This window comes from Camponotus floridanus, unplaced genomic scaffold (assembly GCF_003227725.1).
Source record: "Camponotus floridanus strain SB8 unplaced genomic scaffold, Cflo_v7.5 scaffold149, whole genome shotgun sequence".
Classification (NCBI taxonomy): Eukaryota; Metazoa; Arthropoda; class Insecta; order Hymenoptera; family Formicidae; genus Camponotus; species Camponotus floridanus.
The window spans coordinates 274,290-280,792 of NW_020229269.1; positions in this window are offsets into that span (position 1 = coordinate 274,290).

Consider the following 6,503-nt stretch of genomic DNA (forward strand, 5'->3'; position numbering starts at 1 on the left):
TCCTTTGGTTGTAACACAGTGACAGCCACACAAGAGTGGTGATAAGTTTATTGCGTAAAATACACGATATGTACAGAATTTATGAGATTTCGATGCGTATGCGACTCTATTTCGGATATTTGAGCACGTCGAGATTCGCATTCGATCGGCGAGATCGCACTATACAATTGTTCGCTTGATAAAAACGATACAACGCGTTATCAGCTGTTCGCGTGAGAGCGAGCGAGACGGCGCTCTATCGGTCGTTCGCGAGATCGAGCGAGACCGTACTATTCACGGGTGCACGCACGAAACTGAGAGAGACAGCGTTCAATCAGCTATCTGTGAGAACGAGCGAGACGGCACTTTTCAGCCGTCAGTGTGAGAGCGAGCGAGACCGCACTTTCCACGGTTCGACACGAAACAGAGAGAGACAGCGCTCTATCGGGCTGTCTGTAAGAGTGAGCGAGACGGCGCTCTTTCAGCCGTCCGCGTGAGAGCGAGCGAGACCGCACTTTCCACGGTTCGACGCGAAACAGAGAGAGACAGCGCTCTATCGGGTTGTTTGTGAGAACGAGCGAGACGGCACTCTTTCAGCCGTCCGCGTGAGAGCGAGCGAGACCGCACTTTCCACGGTTCGACGTGAAACAGAGAGAGACAGCGCTCTATCGGGCTATTTGTGAGGGCGAGCGAGACCGCACTTTCCACAGTTGCACGCGCGAGATAGAGAGAGACTGCGCTCTATCGGGCTGTCTGTGAGAGCGAGCGAGACCGCACTTTCCAATGTTCGACGAATAAGCGGAGGCTCAATGAGAGACAGGCTCCACCTCTGACTTAGAGTGGAGGTGCTCAGACGAATCCCGGCACTCGTGCTCAGAACGTTCACGTGTTGAACGGAATCGATTATCTTTCCCTGAATTGTCCGTTGATTCGTCGTGATATCTTATACAAAATTCGTCGATTAAATATAATCGCGTTTGGCACGTTACACTGTTTCAAATGCGCTTGCAAAATCTTAGTTCTCGCTGCTCGATAATCCGACAATGACTTTTATAAAAATTCGTTAGAACTCTCTATGACTCTCGCAATGATTCGTAATGATTTGGATATGAAATAGACAAAGACTGCACGGGAGAGAACCTTTCTCCCGGATAATAAGAATTTGATGGCGCATCGGATGATCCGATTTGAACCTATCCGGTTCAGGCACATCGAATCGCGTGATTTTCCGATTGCCTTATTGGCCAGGATCATGTATTATTCCGCGATCACGCGGATCCTGGCTGATTTTGAAAAAAGACCGTACGAAATTATATTTGTGAGTTCGCTTTGACGCGCACGGATGGCGCCAGTATTACCGGGGGTGATATTTTCGCTCGAAATTCAGGGCCAATCCTGAACAATATGTCAAAATATATTATGTCTAATCTAAATAGAAATGAGAAAAATTTTACAATATTTACCTTTTGATTGATGAATCACAATCCACTTGGCGGTCGTTAAGTGTCACAAATCGAGGTTTTTTTTTTATTCAATGCACTCGACGTCTACGTACGCTACTGCGTCGCTTGATATCTTTCATATGTATGTACACATACATATACATATCACACGTATGTGCGCATATGCACACATATGATTTTGTCACTTAAAGCATTGTACATATCGAAGCAAAAATCGCAGCGATGTGAACGCCGCTTGAGGGACAAATTCGCTTTGCGTGTCTGCGTGCGAGCATATGTACGTGAGACTACTGGAAATGAAGGAAAACGAAAAATGTCACAATTCTGATATTCGATCATCATTTCTCAGGATTGACTGCACCGATTTTGTTCAAACAGGTCGCAATCCAAAGCATATATTCACATTTTATAATAAAAGTGTCGTTAGATTTTTGATTACGGCTTTAGTTTATTAAATATCTTAACCGAAAGTTTACTTGACGCGAAATTCCGGATAAGGTACTTGGTAGCGCCGCGTCGGGAGCAGTAACTTTCAACTCAATGCGTGGAACTCAATGCTTGGACTTGTTTTTTATGTACTTGGCGTCGCGACGCTACCGCGTCGCTTAATAGTTAATAAAAACTTTAATGCTTGTATGTGATGATTATAACACTTATCATTTATATTAAACCATTCAGCATGCACTTTATTTGTTGCATACATACCCTCATTTGCAATGTTCTCAAGGACCTGTTTGATGCCCAATGATGTTGCCATGTACGATTAAAACTCATCAATTGTGTTTTGATGTCATCGATAAAGAGGCTTGTTGGTCGTGCTAATTTCGTAACTGTTGGAGCATGCTCATCTGCGTTGGGATATTCACGATATTCGATGTATTTTACATGTGGCGTCGCGTCTTCCATTGGCGTTTTTAACATTGTTGCACGACAGTTTTGACAATTATTTCTTTCGATATACATATCCTGCAAAAAATATTATCGCATTTTCATCATAATTATTGAGTATACTTACATTTTCTGTGTCTATATCATATTCTTCAAGAATGTCTGCATGTTTATTAAATAAATTTGTTATCGAAGCAACATCATCATCATCATCATTATCATCAATATCATCATCAATGATAGAAACATTATTTTTACTCATACGATTTTCAACCGTCTTAATAAGCTGATTTGGTTTATTAATATGAGCCTCACTTTCATGACATTGCACATTTCTTTTATCACTTGTTTGAATGTAACCTGTGGAAATTATATGCCTGAATGATAATCGAACCATTCTTGCTGTTGAATTAGGATTTAATCTTCCACGTTGCCGAATTTTTGAAAACAAATGTTCTACCGCATCTTGGTAGCATAAACATGTTGCAAGTTCAAATCCTTCATTTTTACTTGCAAGTTCCTTATACAGAGAAAGAATTGCTTGTGTCGTAATGGCAAAACCTTTGAAGCAAGGAACTTGACTTATTTTATTCGGAAACTTGGACCATTCTAGGGACCATTGCATAAAGTTTGATAATAAATTTTCAATGTCAGGACTTTTTCTTAACAATGGCCGTTTTCCACCAAATGTGTGACATTAAAACTATATGAATTACAAGCATCAATTACGTTGTTCATATGCTCTGCAAAATCAGCTGTTGCTTTCCAAATACTTGAATCTAATTCTTTATCATCCCCAGCTATTTTAATTGCAGCTGCGAATGTATAATTGAAATGCTAAATAATTGAAATGCTCTTTTCACATTCATAGCTTCAAAATAATTCGGACGAATGTGTGCTTGTGTAATATGGGATAATAAATTTGAGCCTCCTTTTGTCGCATTATCGCACTAGGTTTTTGCACCAGGTCTTTACAAAATCAGAATATGATGCGATTATTTCTCCTTTGCAATATATCTTGTCATGCATTCTAAGGAAACTCGCTAGTCTTTTTACTAAATGCGGAAAATCATATGAAGCATGATATCTTTTATTATTGTGCATGAAATACAGTTCTTAGACATCAACGCCTAGTTGATTATAAGTGGCTTCATTATTTGTATCTTGATCACATGTTACTAGTTTCACGTCAGCACCTGTTTCAATCAATTTATCCAGACACATGACTAAGTAAACTATTTCATGTGATCTCATACATTTGCCTTGTAAAAAATATGCCAATGGTTGTCGCCATGGATGATGTGCTTTCAGACTATCAAGGCAAAAGACACATTTGATTCTTTCTGCTTTTCTGCCCAAAGATCCTAAATCAACAAGACCTTCTATCTGGTCCAGTTTTGAGGAATATTCTTCATAGCTTTTTATAGACATCTCATCCCATTTTAAAGCGCACACTCTTTGTTCCTCAGGGATTTGTGCAATTTTTTCTTTTAATTTTTTAAATATAATATCACAAAATCCTGGTTTTATATTGTATTCTTCTATCCATCTCTCTCTCTTCTAATTGTTCTTTGTCCAGGAAAATTACAACCTGCTTTCTTTAAACGGCAAAATGCTGAGGCTGAATAATAATATAATTGCTTGGAAAGTATTTTCTCTTCTTCACTATATCGTGTACGTGGCATATGCAGTTGTAAATTTATCATTGTTTTTGCCACAGGATATAATTCTTGTTCATTTATTAAATTCTGTAGCATTTCTTTTTTCTGTTTTTTCTTGTTTGATTTTTTACAATTTTGTGCCATACATCGCAACTGATATTTTAAGCGTTTTATTTTTTGACGTAAATTGAAATTTTCTATTCTCAATGCTCTTTTTATTATTTTGGGATTGTTCTTTTTATTATTATATATTTTAGATTTACTATTATCTTTGTTTTTAACGTTTTGATGTATAGGTGGCTCCAGATGCATCCATTCCATTATGTCTTCCTCCTCTGCAGACATTTCAAAATTTAAAATTGCAGGTCTGTATGTTCGCAGAGTACACTCTTGAGGTACTTTGATCTATCTTGTTTCCATTATTAGGAGAAAGTACTATTGTATGTCTTTCTTTCACTTCAATATTTTGTTCGTTTACGAATGATTCAGCGTTATTATATGCAATTGATATAGCATCTCGTATCAATCGTACTTTTGTTGCGTTTTGTGAATGATGTGTCAGAGAAATGATCTTCACATAATCCCAATTTTCTAAGGGTATTATCGGATAGTTTATATAAATCAGTATTTCCTGTAACAGAAATATAACAAAATCAATGAAATTTACGATCACATGCGTGTTTACTTGAAGTATATACAGGATGTTCCATTTTAATTGTGCACCCCGATTAACATCACAGAAAGTGATCAAATGAAAAAATGTTTTAGACAAATTGTAGTATTCAAAGGGGGACATTTAACAGTGAATTATATTTAACCTTGAGTGAAGGTGCTAAAGTTATATGAAGTTAAAAATTTTTTTAAATGAAACTCCCTATTTTTCATTTCTTGATAGCTTTCTAAAATACTATAATAAAGTTTTTTATGTTAAATACTTTTCCAGTTATGAGATTTGAAATAATTTTGTAATTTTATATAAACTATACAATTTCTCGTAAAATAATTTAATGTACTTAAATATCCCTCTCAAAAACAAAATTAACGTCTTGGCATTTTTCGCAGAAAATAGTCAATCATGAAATAAACGAGTGGAAAGTTTAAAATGAACACCCTGTATGTATATTTATTATATTAATAATTATTAACACGAAGATGACAATAACTGTCAAAAAAATGAATCATAGTTCACTTGAAGAGGAAAGAGAATAAAGTTTGTGGAAATTGTAAAAGAATTTGAGTTCATAGGCCTTAGTTCCTAAGAAATTTACAAAAATTTTTAAAATTGAGCGTCCGCCTAGCAATACGTTAAATACATTTAGCAATTAAGTTGAGCGCATTAAATTTTTGTAACTGCGTCGATGAGTTTGAATTCCCGCAATATCAACTTTTTTTATAGCAATTACTATATTTTAAAATGTAATTAAATTTATAATGTAATTTTACTTTCTGGCTTTTTCTTTAATTGTTTTATAATAAAAATATTAATAATCAATATTAAATATTAAAAATAAATATATATATATATATATATATATATATATATACAGGGTGGGGAAAAAGTATGGAAGCAAACAATTATTTCCGAAACTATTCATTTTTCGACGAAATGTCTTAGACATAATTTTTATGGTATGAAAAGATGTATTATGTGGCATAGACGGCATGACCTTGAAATGACCCTTACGAGCTGCATACAAATAACGTAAAAAATTTCAAATGGAACTCGTCAGTTTTTGTTACAGATTCTTGTAGCTGATGTCGAAACGTTTACAAAACACTGCATATGAGCCCCATTCCCTTAAAAACACTCCCAGTTACGAAACAATTGTGATACAAACAATTTGTATGCACATTGACATTGCTTATATTTGAAATTACAGAAATGAAAATCAGTAACAATTCCTATGATAGAAAACGACAAAAATAGCAAATTTTCAAAACACAATATCCGAAACTTGTATGCCAATTGACACTACTTTTTTAAGGATAAAATAAATGATAATAAATAAGGTAGGGATGATCAAGAAATCAAAAAAATTCTATGAATACTCATAGACAGTGTTTCATATGACAACAGGTACAATTACATGTTATTAGTGGACGCAACTGAACGTCATAATGCGAAATCAGTAAGCAATGTCAATGTGCATACAAATTGTTTGTATCACAATTGTTTCGTAACTGGGAGTGTTTTTAAGGGAATGGGGCTCATATGCAGTGTTTTGTAAACGTTTCGACATCAGCTACAAGAATCTGTAACAAAAACTGATGAGTTCCATTTGAAATTTTTTACGTTATTTGTATGCCGCTCGTAAGGGTCATTTCAAGGTCATGCCGTCTATGCCACATAATACATCTTTTCATACCATAAAAATTATGTCTAAGACATTTTGTCGAAAAATGAATAGTTTCGGAAATAATTGTTTGCTTCCATACTTTTTCCCCACCCTGTATATATATATATATATATATATATATACATATGTATATATATTTATATATTAAGTCTTCT